Genomic DNA, 15,691 nt, shown 5'->3' on the forward strand with positions numbered 1-15,691 from the left:
GAATTTATTTATAGCCTGGGCATGGTGGCTCACACTAGCAATCCCAGTGCTTTGTGAGGCCGAGGCAGGAGGATCTCTTTAGCCCATGCGTTTGAGGTTGCAGTGAGCCATGATTGCACCACTGCACTCTAGCCTGGGTGATAGACCAAGACTGTGTCTCTTAAGAAAAAAAAAAATTAAGAATTTATAACATTTCCTAGAAACTTTTGGAACTTACACTTTCTGTCATTTGTGTCTATTAAAATTATTTACGGTGCCCACTGTCACTCTTTTCTTATAGCTATAAAGGGCCAGTGTTGTGTCTTGTCCACTGGTTATACAAATAGGGCCTGTATGGAGACTATCTTTGGAATCTTGGAAAAGCAATTACTCCCTCCTCCTTTGGCTGAGCAAGCCCACTTCAGTTCACATTAAAGTCTAAAAGCCATTCACTCTCTCATGTCTTCCATGAATTTTTTTTAAGGCACTTTCAAGAAGTCTAGCTATTCTCAACAGACCTATCAAATTTCTCCTAGCTATCATCATTGGATGCACAACACAAGCAGAAGAGGGGGAAAAAAAAATGCCTCACATGCATATATTAATTAGGCTTAGAAGCACTGTATAATTCTAAGAGTAAAGAAAAGCTCCACATATTTGTCAGGCCTGAAAAACTTCCAATGAATTACACAGTTAAAAGGCTTTCCTGGATCTAACACAGTCTTCTCTCTTATATCTTCAGGAAGATACAGACATATGGCAATCATTATGTGGATTCGTAACATTAATGCTGATATCTTATGGTATTTTAAAAGATGGAGCTCATTCATTCTTTTATTTGTTCAACAAACGTTTGAGCACCCATCACACGTCAAGGGCTGTGCCCTACTGGAGCTCTATGGAGGGAGGGAGACAAAAAATTAACGTCTCGAAGGGTTCATAAATTACAGAGTATTACAATGCACCCAAAATTAAATAGCCTTGTGAACAAGGTGCTATGGAAATATGCTGAAGAAAACTATTTACTCAGGGAAGAATTTCTCTGCAAATCCTTGCAGAAAGAGATATTTGCTTTAAAAAAATATTAATACTGTCTTAGGCCAGGAGTGGTGGCTCAAACCTGTAATCCCAGCACTTTGGGAGGCCGAGGTGGGTGGATCACCTGAGGTCAGAAGTTTGAGACCAGCCCGGCCAACATGATGAAACTCCGTCTCTATTAAAAAAATACAAAAAAATAGCCAGGTGTGGTGGCGGGCGCCTGTAATCCCAGCTACTCGGGACGCTGAGGCACGAAAATCGCTTGAACCTGGGAGGCGGAGGTTGCAGTGAACTGAGAATGCACCATTGTACTCCAGCCTGAGCAACAAGAGCAAAACTCCATCTCTCCCTTTTTTTTTTTTTTTTTTTTTTTTGAGACGGAGTCTCGCTCTGTCGCCCAGGCTGGAGTGCAGTGGCCGGATCTCAGCTCACTTGCAAGCTCCGCCTCTCGGGTTTACGCCATTCTCCTGCCTCAGCCTCCCGAGTAGCTGGGACCACAGGCGCCCGCCACCTCGCCCAGCTAGTTTTTTTTGTATATTTTAGTAGAGACGGGGTTTCACCGTGTTAGCCAGGATGGTCTCGATCTCCTCACCTCGTGATCCACCCGTCTCGGCCTCCCAAAGTGCTGGGATTACAGGCTTGAGCCACCACGCCCGGCCAAAACTCCATCTCAAAAAAAAAAAAATACATATATATGCGTGTGTGTGTGTATATATATACACACACTGTCTTAAACAGTATTATTACCAAACGAGAGAATAAGCAAGAGATGTTGACCCTTATATAATAAGCAGAACTTCACCTAATTTAGCACTTGCTACAAACTAAAAACAAACAAATCCACTTTCAAAACACAAAGCTGAACATACCATCCCCGCCTTCAAATAACTTATCCAGAAAAGATGGATCTGACCACTAAGAAATTATGTGGCATTTTAACATGCAAGCTACAAAAAAGAAAACACAAGGTGTCATGGGAATTCAAAGGAGGAAGCACTAACAACCAGTTTGGGGAAGAAATGAAATGCCAGCAACAGCTTTATGGAAGGCATCATACTCTGAAATGAACCCATCCCTCAAAGGAGAGGAAGGATGTGGGCAGCAGAGTTAAGGGAGTTACCACCTCAAGCAGAAGGAACAGTAACATAATAATGTCCAACACTGGCCAGGTGCTGTGGCTCACACCTATAATCCCAGCACTCTGGGAGGCTGAGGCCAGTGGATCACTTGAGGTCAGGAGTTCAAGACCCAGCTGGCCAACATGGTGAAACCCCATCTCTACTAAAAATGCAAAGACATAGTGGCAGGAGCCTGTAATCCTTACTCAGGAGGCTGAGGCAGGAGAATCACTTGAACCCAGGAGGCGGAGGTTGCAGTGAGCCGAGATTGCGCCACTGCACTCCAGCCTGGGCGACAAAGAGAGAGTCTGTATCAAAAAAAAAAAGGTCCAATATTTATTTAAATTATCTACTCTATGGCACTACACGCATCTTTAAAATTCTGTTACCCATCAAGAAAGTAAGTGGTATTAATCTTTGCTTATAAATAATACAACTAAAGCTTATACAGATTAACTAACTTAATCCCTGCCACCTTAACTAGTAAATGGCAGAACTGGGATTTGTAATGCCAGTATTTATGCTCTTTGTAGAACCACTTATCATGCTGAGGTATACAGTAAGAAGGCTTATATATTATATATTAATATATAATTCATATATTAATTAGGCTTAGAGGCATAATATCTAGTTTGAATTATCTAGTCTGAGGAGTAAGGGATATGTTTAGAAGAAGCAGAAGATGGGAGTAGAAAAGCCGTAGACAAACAGAATTCAATTCCCTCAACCAGAGGGAAGTCAAAGTACACAGGATTAACCTGTCTAAAGTACATACAATAAACCTAACCAGAGACACGGATCAGAAAGCTACAGTGAGAGCCCAGAAAAGAGTGGTAGTAAATTACAAAGGCAGGGGTCAAAAGATCTGATCACCTTTGATTAAGCACAGTAGATTCTTTAAAGGTTGCAAGCATAGGGCCTTTCTGAGTGGGAGAAGAAAGCCAGAGCTGTATGAAAACACACGAGTTGGGAAAGATTTAGGAAAAAAAAAAAGTTAGGACCCTCGAGACTGTGGACGTCGGAATAAGGAGAGGAAGATTCTGTAATAAAAGAAACAGAATAAAGAGAACCAAGACTGTCAAAAATGAGAAGGCCAGACTTGTAAGAGAAAACTAGTCAATCAAAACAAATGTAAACATAGAGATTAATCAACTATAACTGAGAACCCAGAAATATATTCCAATTTTAACAAGAGTGCCAATAATATTCAATGAAGAATGGTCTTGTCCACAAATGGTGCTAAGACAAGTGCAATATGCAAAATAATTAAGTTGGACCCCTATCTCACACCATATACTTACAAAATTGATCAAAACCTAAATGTTAGAACTAAAATTATGAAACACTTAGAAGATAACACTTCATGACCTCTGATTCACAATGGTTTCTTAGCTATGACACCAAAAGTACAAACAATAGAACAAAAAACAGATAAGGTGGACATCATAAAAAAATTTAAAATTTTGTGCTTCAAAGAACACTACTAAGAAAGTAAAAAGACAACCCACAAATGGAAGAAATTTTCTGCAAATTATATATAAGGATCTAGTATCCAGAATATATAAAAAACTCTTATACTAAATATACATATTTTTTTAAGTTGGCTGCAGTGGCATGTGTTTGCAGTCCTAGCTACTTGAGAGGCTGAAGCAGGAGAACTGCTTGAGTCCAGAAGTTAGCATCTAGCCTGGGCAACATAGCAAGACCTGGCTTCTTTAAAAACAAACAAACAAACAAACAAAAATAGACAAATAATCCAACTTAAAATAGGCAAAGGATTTAAACAGGTGCCCATCTGAAGATTCAGAAATGGCCAATAAGCACATGAAAAGCATGATGCTCAACCTCATTAGCCATCAAGTAATACAAATCAAAACCACACAAAGATATCACCTCATACCTAGTAGGATGCCTATCATACAAAGGGCAGATAATAATAGCAAATGGCAAGAATATGGGGAAATTAGAACTCTCATATCCCAATGTTGGGAATGTAAAAAGGTGCATCTGCTTTGGAAAACAATCTGGCAGTTCCTTAAGGCGTTAAATGTTGAATTATCATATGACTCAGTAATTCCACCGCTAGGTGGATATGGTTTGGATCTGTGTCCCTGCCCACATCTCAAGTCAAACTGTAATTCTCATTGTTGGAGGTGGACCTGGTGGGAGGTGTAAGTGGATCATAGGAGCGGTTTCTCATGAATGGGTTAGTACCAACCTCTTGGTGCTGTTCTTGTGATGGTGAATGAGTTCTAATGAGATCTGATTGTTTAAAGGTGTGTGACACCTCTCCCACCCCCTCTCTTGCTCCTCCTCCTGCCATGTTAGATGCCTACCTGCCCATTTGCCTTCCACCATGATTGGAAGCTTCCTGAGGTCACCCCAGAAGGAGATGCCACTATGCTTGCTGTACAGCCTGCAGAACCTTGAGCCAATTAAACCTCTTTTCTTTATAAACTACCCAGTCTCCGGTATTTCTTTATAGCTATGTGAGAACAGACTAATATACGTTGGTGCAAAAATAATTGCAGTTTTCACCATTATTTTTTTTTTTAAATGGCCAAAACCACAACTACTTTTGCACCAACCTAATACACAGCTACACAACTAAAAACCTATAAATGAATGCTCACGGTGTCACTAATCATAATAGCTGAAAAGCAGAAAGAAACCAAACACCTACCAACTGGAAAACAGACATACAAAATGTGGCATTATCCAGTATTTAGCCATAAGAAAAAATGAAGTGCTGATACATGTGCAACATGGATGAACTTTCAAAACATACGTTCAGTGAAAGAATACTGTACTGTTCCATTTATATAAAATTGCCATTTGCCACAATAGGCAAATCCATAGAGACAGAAGGTAACGCTTGCTGGGCAATGGGAAGGAGGTAAGAAGAATCAGGACTAACTTATAATAGGTAAAACCAGGTTTCTTTCTGGGATGATGAAAATGTCTGAAAGTACACAGTGGTGATGGCTGCACAACCTAATGAATATACTAAAAACCACCGAATTGTGCACTTTAAAATGGTGAATTTTATGTATGTGAGTTATAGCTCAATAAACAAAAAGGAAAAAAAAAACAGTATTGAATGCAGTAACATGAAAGAGCACAGGCTCTGGAGCTGGATATAGGCTGAAGTTTTGGCTTTGCCACTTGCCAGCTACGCAACTAGACTTTATGAGTCTGTTTCCTCTTCTGTACAACATGTAGAATATCTGCTGTGAATGTCAATTAAAATACCTTGTAAAATGCCTAGTTCAGTGCCTTGCAGCACTAGGAGACAAAATAGGGTTGGTAGAAAGCATTGATATTAGGTAAAACAAGCTCAGAAGACAGAGAAAAGGTCTTCATTGTGTTTCATCAGTATTCACCTATTCAGCAGCAACCTTCAAGAGCATTCATGCCTCTTTCAAAACATGCTTACTGATCACCTTCTATGAGCCAGGCACTATTCTAAATGCTCCAGGAAGTGAACCAATCAGGCCAGGAAAAAATCCCAGGCTCCAGGGAACTTACATTCTAGTGGGAGAGAAAGACAATAAACAATAGTACTGGGGTAGGGTCGGGGGCAGTGACAGAAAGGAGGACAGAGAAAAGGGATGTAAGGTACAATTTAAAATAGCGGGATCAAGGTAGGCCTCTTTGAAAAAATACCATTTGATTTGAAGACAGTCTTGACAAAGGAATCACAGGAATAATGTGGCTATCTGGAGAAACAGCATTCCAGGTAGAGGGAACACCAAGTCAAAGATCTAAAAAGATTATGGAAGGCCAAGGAAGCCAATGTGGCTGGCACAAGACGATGAAGAAGACGAGTGGCTTTCTGGGAATTGCACATACCAGACTTCAAGGGTAATACAAAGTTATAAATAAGACTGCTCTTTCAAGAATTTGGCCTAAGACCAGATACGGTGGCTCACACCTGTGATCTCAGCACTTTGAAAAGTCCAGGCAGGAGGACCCTTGAGACCAGGAGTTCAAGACCAGCCTGCCTAACACTGTGAGACCTCATCTCTACAAATTAAATAAAGAAAAAATAGCCAGGCGTGAGGGCACAGACCTATAGTCTTAGCTACTTGGGAGGCTAAGATGGGATGATCACTTGAGCCCAGGAAGCCAAGGCTACAGTGAACCATGATCGTGCTACCACACTCCAGCATGTGGGTGACAGATAGTCAAGGGCTACTAAAGGAATTATTTTCTACTTTATTTTCAATTTTATGTAGCACCTATAATCCCAGAATTCTGGGAAGCTGAGGCAGGAGGATCATTTCAGCCCAGAGAGTTTGAGATCAGTGTGGGCAACATAGTGAGACCCTGTCTCTATTGAAAAAAAAAAAAAAAATTAATTAGCTAAGTGTGGCGGTACATGCCTGTAATCCCAGCTACTCAGGAGATTGAAGTGGGAGGATCACTTGAGCCCATGAGGTCAAGGCTACAGTGAGCTGGGACAGCACCACTGCACTTCAGACCTGGGCAACAGGGCAAGACTCTGTCTCAGAAAATAAAAATCTTGTGTAGGGGTACCGGTATAATAAACAGTAAGATCATAAACTCGGAAGTCAAACTAACAAAAACCACAGCTTCACCACTAAATAAGTCTCAGGTTCCACAGTTGTAAAACAGAGATAACAATACTGATCATCTTCACTTTGCACAGTAGCACAGGACTGTAAAAATGACCATATGAACAGTGGTAAAAATGTAAAAATGACCAAATGAACAGTGTAAACTGATCCTAATCAGAGATTAATCACAGAGAATTATGATTCTCCTGCGACCTTTAAAATTTTTTGGCAGTTTGCAACACCATGTTTGAAGAAAATAAAAAAACAAATTTTTTAAAAATAAGGCCCCCCAAAATTTTGTCAGCCAGGCATGGGAGCTCACAACTGTAATTCCTGCACTTTGGGAGGTCAAGGTAGGAGAATCAATTGAGCCCAGGAGTTTCAGATCACCCTCGGCAACAAAGTGAGCTACTTGGGAGGCTAAGATGGGATGATCGCTTGATCCCAGGAAGCCAAGGCTGCAGTGAGCCATGATCGTGCCACTGCACTCCAGCGTGTAAAAATTAAAAATAAACACTTTTGTCTAAGCATTTAAAATTCCTTTATTGTCTATTACAAATGTATAGGGATATGATATAGTCAACCAATATTTATTTAATGTACTAAATTAAAACATTATAAACACTGAAACAAAGTATTTTAATTTCCTTGTTTAAAAAAAATTTTCAATAGTAGTCTGAACAATGCTTCCCTGCCTTCTTCTTATCATTTACACTAGGGTGCAGAATGAGCATCTTGTGTAGCCCTTCGGCAAATCATCATATTCCTTTCTAAGTTTGGATCCATTTCCAACATTTTATCCAATATCTACACTTATTTGTCATGAATATCTTCAAGAGGTCCTTTAATGTGTCGTTTTTAATGATGTCACACATTCTCTTGGACATCATAACCACGTTCCTCATTCAAGTCAAGAAGTTTGCCTTCACTAAGTAGTTCTAGCTGCATAGCCAGAGTTTTAAATAGCAGCTGGGTCAACATTTTCACAACCAGCTATTTCTTCCCTTTATATTCTAATGAAATTTCAATTCCAAGTCTACCACTTTTCATTTCTTTGTTGCACATTCACCTTTGTTGGCTAATTCCCTCTTTCAATTATTCAGTTCTGTCAAGGAGTTCATGTGGGTTTATCACTAGGAGAAAAGGAAGCAACACAACTACACACTTTGCATAAACTGAACAGATTTGCAGGGAACTATCACCAACAGACTTTGAAAGAGGTGACATGACTGGTCATGATGCACATCAGTTATTTATGCAACTATTTGTACACTTAAAAGCCAGCAGCAACATTTTTACAGTTACCCTTGAACAACATAGTCTGGGTTTGAATTGCATGGGTTTACTTATATGTGGATTTTGTTCAATAAGTATATTGAAAATTGTTTCAGAGATTTGCAACAATTTGAAAAAAACTCAAATCATGTAATCCAGAAGTACCAAAAAATTAAGAAAACGGTATATCATGAATGCATAAAATATCACTAGCCTATTTTATCATGTACTACCATAAATATACACAAATCTACTACAGAAAGTTAAAACTTATCAAAACTTAGGCACACAAACACAGGCCATACATGGTGCCATTTGCAGTCAAGGGAAATATAAGCAAATGTAAAGATGCAGTTTAAATCATAATCAAACAAAAAATTAATTGTAGTACACACTGTACTACTGTAATAATTTTGTAGCCATCTCCTATTGCTATAGCAGTAAGCTCAAGTGTTGTGAATATCCACTTAAAATGCCATATGATGCATCTGCATGTGATGCTAATTATCTCCACCTGAGCAGTTCACGGCCAGTAAATTGCATATGACAGTGAAAAGTGGTCATTCGTAGTTCTCATACATTTTCGTCATGTTTAATACAACACTCAAAACGTTGACACCATGAAGCTCATACGAAGTGCCACTAGTGATGCTGGAAGTACTACCAAGAAGTAGAGAAAAGTCATGACATTATAAGAAAAAGCTGAACTGCCTGATATACACTGTGAATTGAGGTCTGCAGCTACGGCTGCAGGCATGCGCCACCGTGCTCGCCCTTCTGTTGCATTTTTTTTTAGATGGAGTTTTGCTCTTGTTGCCCAGGCTGGAGTGCAGTGGCACCATCTCAGTTCACTGCAACCTCCGCTTCCCAGGTTCAAGTGATTCTCCTGCCTCAGCCTCCCAAGTAGCTCGGATTACAGGCATACGCCACCATGCACGGCTAATTTTTCTTTTTTTTTTTTTAAGTAGAGACAGGGTTTCTCCATGTTGGTCAGGCTGGTCTCGAACTCCTGACTCAGGTGATCTGCCTGCTTGGCCTCCCAAAGTGCTGGGATTACAGGTGTGAGCCACTGCCTCTGGCCTGCTGCTGCACTTTTTAATGGCATTTGGGAACCCTTCTCTTGGTCAGCAGAAGCTGCTTCCACTGTTATCTTGATATTTTTAAAGCCACATCTCTCTTATATTATCAAACCACCCCTTGCTGGCATTCAATTCTCCAGCTCTAGATCTTTCACCTCCTTTTGCTTTAAATTGTCATATAACGACTTTGCTTTTTCTCAAATCTTACTAGTCTATAGGTACACCTTTTTTTTTTTTTTGAGATGGAGTCTTGCCTTGTTGCCCAGGCAGGAGTGCAGTGGTGCGATCTGGGCTCACTGCAAGCTCCGCCTCCTGGGTTCATGCCATTCTCCTGCCTCAGCCTCCCAGTGGCTGGGATTACAGGCACTCGCCAGCACGCCCGGCTAATTTTTTGTATTTTTAGTAGAGACAGGGTTTCACCGTGTTAGCCAGGATGGTCTCGATCTCCTGACCTCGTGATCTGCCCACCTTGGCCTCCCAAACTGCTGGAATTACAGGTGTGAGCCACCGCGCCCGGCCAGGTACACCTTTCTTATAGTAGCCCTGCACCCACATAAAACCTGCATTTTCAACACAAGATAAAATTATTTTTGTAAAAAGTGCAGGGTTCTCATACATTTTTGGGACAACAAGAGTGAAACTCTGTCTGAAAAAAAAAAGTACAGCAGAAGGCCGGGTCTGGTGGCTCACGCCTGTAATCCCAGCACTTTGGGAGGCCGAGTCCGGGGGATAACTTGAGGTCAAGGGTTCAAGACTGGACCTACTAAAAAAATAAATAATAATAATAATACAAAAATTAGCCAGGCATGATGGCCTGGGTGACATAACAAGACTCCATCTCAAAAAAATGTTTAAAAAATTAAAAAATAAAAAATTTTTTAAAATACCTGTCAATTAGTTTATAGAGTAAATTTTTAAGACATTAAAAGTGCTCTCTGCACACAAAAGGGCAAACTGGGGAAGCTGAGGCAGACAGGAAATATGTCCACAGTCGCATGGTTGTAAAACCTGACTTTGTCCCAGCTGTTTCCAGTCAACTAAGCTACATCTAGTATTAACCAAGATACAAAGGAGATGAAACTTACAAGAACTCAATACTACTGTACCATCTGCCATGAAATAAAATCTGTCATCCGGTGATGCTCTCTCCTGAGCTGTAAACAAGGTAAGTTCCTCTGGAGTTTAAAACAAAGACAATTATAAAGTAAACAAACAAACAAAAAAAAACCCCACAATTCTTTATTAGGAGAAGAAAAGATCAAGAACTTTTTGAAGCATCAAATATCATGAGTAAACTGCCCTGAAAGCAACCAAACTTTATAAAGTTACAGGGAAAGGATAGGCTTGGAAAATATTTGGGCGAAGGATAAAAAGAATAAAAGGCTTGTTTGTTTTAACCTGAGCCTGTTGCGTTGCTCCTTTAAAACAAAGAATGCTATGAAGTAATGTTAATGAATACAACTACTTTTCTCCCAGAACACTACTTGGTGTAGATGAAATAAGGTATTGGAACTGGGTCCAAATCCAGCTTCGATATTTGACGGCTGTGTTACTTTGGGTTGCTTTATCTCTAGCTGTTTTCTTTTCTGTAAAATGAGTACACTATCTCCCATACCTTACTCGGTTGTTTTGAAAATTAAATGAGATAATATATGCAAAGCTCAACAAATACTTCTGTGCCCCCTTCTACTTTTCCATCTACTTTTTCCAATTTTTAAACCTATTTAGAACATGTCATTATCCACACACCAGCTGTTTCTTACCTTTTTAGAAATAGTCATGATAGCAAGTTTCCTAAAGGACAGAGGAAACGTTAGCTTTTAATTTTAAATGTTGAAGCTATAAAGGATGAGGAGAGCTTCTTTCACTCCACTATTTATACTGCAGAAAGTAGTAATAATTGTTCCTTTTGTGCTAATAGCTACAACCAAAGCTTGCTGTGCCTTAAGTTTTTCCAACTGCTTTTTATTTTTAAGCAGTTTTTTTTGTTTATTTGTTTTTGGTTTTTTTTGTTTTGTTTTAAAGAAGTTCTCAAGTCAAGATGGGATTCCTTCCAGTTCTCAGGAACTGGTCATCTTCCTCATCTATCCCATTTACAGTGTCACATCCCAAAATTCTACAGTATACTACGACAAGAAAGATCCCAACCACAATGTAATGGCTCAGAAATCCAGCTATGGAAACATCTCTACTGCCTCTAAAAGCCCTCCAAGGAACCTCAATAAATAGGGCAAAGTTCTATCTTCTTCCCCAAAACAATACTAAGGATACTTTTAAATAGCTTCTTCACCAGAACCTTTCTACCTTTAAGGTCCAGAAAAAAGAATTTTTGCCAGCCCAGTAGAGAAACACAGCTTATCTTCGATAAATTATACAAACTACCCCCGCTCCAGGTATCTTTATCAATTGAAATGATTTTCATTTTCATTTTAAATAGCAGATATATAACAACCCATACTGCACAGTGAGAATGGAGATCATAACGTGTTTATGTCCTGGGGAAGGGATGGGATAGTAAACACTTCAACTAACACATACCAAAATATCAACAGAGCTTAATCATAAGGCGGTACAGCCTGATTGTTTATTGTTTATTTTTACTTTCTATAATGAATACTTTTATATTAAAAGAAGTTTTTAAATGATAAAAATGTTAATATCTTTAGTTCATGTGTGTGATAATAAAACTCAGGCTTCAAATTTTCTTTTTTCTTAAGTATAAAAATACCATGGCTGCTAGTTCATGCAAAAATAAAAAAGTAAAACTTGCACATACTACCAAATCTTTTTGTAAAAGCTTATAAAGTCAGCTAATAGAGGGGTTTATCCAAAATAAGAGTAAGCCAAGTGGTAAAATAAACGGGTACCTGTAGCCCCAATCTCATTTTTAAAATTTTTTGTAGAGTTGCTGCAGGGAAGAAGATTCAATGGTTATGTGGACCTTACGTAGGCAATTCTTAAACAGAACACTTTACAAGGGCATATTGTTTGTTATCACCTGCCAAATCCAAAAGAGAAAAGAGATTTTAAAGACATCCACCTGAATGTTTTTGCAAACCAGCAAAAACAGCCCTGTGCTAAAATGACAAAAGCTTCCAGGAGAAGAGTTAGACACCATCAACTATCTTAAACATGTTCAAACTACTCATTTCAGGATCAGTTTCATGAGCATACTTAGAATTCCAACTCTCCCTTCTCCTACTGATTTCCCAGACAACCATGCTCAAGTAACTTTGCTCTTTTTTCTCAAAATGATTTTAACTGTCTAAAACCTTTTATTTCTTCTCAGATATATACTTCTCCTTTATTTTATTTTATTTTATTTTTTTTTTTTCCTGAGACGGAGCCTCGCTCTGTCACCCCGGCTGGAGTGCAGTGGCGCGATCTCGGCTCACTGCAAGCTCCGCCTCCCGGGTTCACGCCATTCTCCTGCCTCAGCCTCCCGAGTAGCTGGGAATGCTGGCACCCACCACCACGCCCGGCTAATTTTTTGTATTTTTAATAGAGATGGGGTTTCACCACCGTCTCGATCTCCTGACCTCGTGATCCGCCCGCCTTGGCCTCCCAAAGTGCTGGGATTACATGCATGACCCACCGCGCCCAGCCGATATATACTTCTTAACAATAGGAGACTTCAGTCTTTAAAGTAAAAAACTACGATTATAACTATTTCTTAACACCATACTCCTTTGAAAATGTGAAAAGTGAATAAAACTCTTGACATAACAGTATTAAACAGAAGTCTTTAGTTTGCTGGTATAAAATAATGTTCTTAAATCATATTACTCTCTAGAGGATAGTGTTCAGCCATTAAAAATTATATTGTAGAAGAATACTTAATATTACCGAAAGATGTTCAGTACCCATTAAGTGAAAAAAAGCAAATGGCATAATCAAACCCAACATATCTCTACCCACATGGTCATATTAATAGGAAACAAACTGCAAAGAGTTTAGGACAAAAATGTTAACCATTAGTTTCATCTCTAAGTTACAAAATTATAAGTTTTTATTTTTTTCTTTTTGCTCTTACTATCAAAACACATGTTCACGGCAGAAAATTAACGCTCATTTTAAAACTGTTTTTAATTCTACCCAGGGAGTAAAACTAGAAGAAGAAAAAAAGAAAAAGAGAAAGTAATCAATATCACAGGCAAGCCTATAATAAAACTGCCCTGTACTTAACAGGTTGGCATCTTTTTACACAGTGTTTTACAGAGTAAAAAATATCCAGCCCTGGATTTGAATGAATACCCAAAACTTCCCTATCATGAGATTCCTAACTCTTGAAAGTTACATTTTGGTGCTTTAGCTCCAAAACCTACTGATAAACCTACTTTATACCAAATTTTCTTTTTTTTTTTTGGGACAGAGTCTCGCTCTGTCGCCCGGGCTGGAGTGCAGTGGCCGGATCTCAGCTCACTGCAAGCTCCGCTCCCGGGTTCCCGCCATTCTCCTGCCTCAGCCTCCCGAGTAGCTGGGACCACAGGCGCCCGCCACCTCGCCTGGCTAGTTTTTTGTATTTTTTAGTACAGACGGGGTTTCACTGTGTTAGCCAGGATGGTCTCGATCTCCTGACCTCGTGATCCGCCCGTCTCGGCCTCCCAAAGTGCTGGGATTACAGGCTTGAGCCACCGCGCCCAGCCTTTTTTTTTTTTTTTTTTTTTTTACAGTCTCGCTCTGTCGCCCAGGCTGGAGTGCCGTGGCACAATCTCGGCTCACTGCAATCTCCACCTCCTGAGTTCAAGCAATTCTACTGTCTCAACGTCCAGAGTAGCTGGGATTACAGGAGTGCATGACCATGCCCAGTTAATTTCTGTATTTTTAGTAGACGGGGTTTCACCATGTTGGTCAGGCTGGTCTCAAACTCCTGACCTCGTGATCTGCCCACCTCGGCCTCCCGAAGTGCTGGGATTACAAGCATGAGCCACCGCACCCGGCCAGCTTTTTTTTTTATTTTTTGAGACAGTCTCGCTCCTTCACCTAGGGTGGTGTGCAGTGGCGCAATCTTGGCTTATTGCAACCTCCACCTCCTGAGTTCAAGTGATTCTCCCACCTCAGTCACTTGAGTAGATGGGGCTTCAGGTGAAAGCTACCACACCTGGCTAATTTTTGTATTTTCAGTAAAGACAGGGTTTCACCATGTTGGTCTGGCTGGTCTCGAATTCCTGACCTCTGGTGATCTACCTGCCTCAGCCTCCCAAAGTGCTGGAATTACAGGCATGGGCCACCACGCCCAGCCTGGTAACTATTTTCATCTGTTATTCCACCAACTTTCATTTTACAAAATAATAAAATAACAGGACCAAGACTTCACAAAATTATCTCCTAACTTCAAGATAATCCAAAGTTAAATATTATTTCCTACCCCAACCCAATCCCATGTCCCACCACTCCCACCCAGCCAAATTTTAATTCATTTTCTATGATCTGGTAATAGAATAAGACGCTTTCCACACTTATCAATGAAGACAAATTGGCAATATAGATGCAAAAAATAACAGACTTCATAACACAGCCCTTATAAGAAGGAACCAAATGGTAGCACATATTTGGCATAACCCACATGCCCTATGACATGAGGATGACCTTGAATAAAACACTTTAATCTTCTCAATCTTAAGCCTTCCGTTTACCAAGGAGGGATATTTGGTAAAAACGGACCCCTAGATGATATTCCTGTAAGTACAGATAAACTGAGAATAACTCAAAAGAATCCCTGACAGATGCCTTAAGAGAACTTTCTGGGATGCAGTTTTTTGTTTTGTTTTGTTTTGTTTTTTAATCCACCCAATTGTTTATCTTTTGAAAGTCAACCCAGAAAAGAGGCCAGGTCTGGCAGCTCATGCCTGTAATCCCAGCACTTTGGGAGGCGAAGACAGGCAGATCACCTGAGGTCAGGAGTTCGAGACCAGCCTAGCCAACATGCCAAAACCCTGTCTCTACTAAAAATACAAAATTAGCCAGGTGTGGTGGTGGGTGCTAGAAATCCCAGCTACTTGGGAGACTGAGGCAGGAGAATCACTTGAACCCAGGAGGCAGAGGTTGCAGTGAGCCGAGATTGCACCACTGCACTCCAGCCTGGGCAACAGAGCAAGTCAGTCTATTTAAAAAAAAAAAAAAAAAAAAAAAAACAGGAAATAAACATTTAATATGAAGTTATTTAAATACTATAAGCCCATCTGAATCAGAGCAAGTCTAGAAAACCTCTTAACTTACCCCCCTACCTTCCCCATCCCCTGAGGGTAAGGAAAGAAGCTTTGAAATTTCTTTTTCCAGTTGACAGACAGAATGGATTAAAAAAAAAAGAAGTTAAAATAAAGTAACACACATATTCATGTTCTCATTTTCCTTACTAATTCAAGTGTGCCCTGCTGCTATTCAGAAACACTCCAAAGAGAGGCACTTACTTCCTGATTACACATTCAAATAAATGCATAACATGCATTTCAACTTGGAATCACTTTCTTAAGAAATTAACTAGTAGAAATCATGTTACTGCAACATCATGGTTGAAGTCATGCCAAAACCAAAATTTTAATACCTAAAATAACTTCCTCAGCTACACTGACTGTACAAATATATTAAGGTAGTAATATTACCCACTGTAACTTATAAGTAT

The 15,691-nt window shown here is 39.8% G+C and overlaps 1 protein-coding gene across 3 annotated transcripts in view; it reads right to left on the reverse strand.

Moving 5' to 3' along the window:
* The window catches only part of CTNNA1 (catenin alpha 1), a 176,494-nt gene that overhangs the window by 125,188 nt on the left and 35,615 nt on the right, over positions 1-15,691 (reverse strand). The gene's annotated exons all lie outside the window — the stretch shown is intronic.

This window comes from Chlorocebus sabaeus, chromosome 23 (assembly GCF_047675955.1).
Source record: "Chlorocebus sabaeus isolate Y175 chromosome 23, mChlSab1.0.hap1, whole genome shotgun sequence".
Classification (NCBI taxonomy): Eukaryota; Metazoa; Chordata; class Mammalia; order Primates; family Cercopithecidae; genus Chlorocebus; species Chlorocebus sabaeus.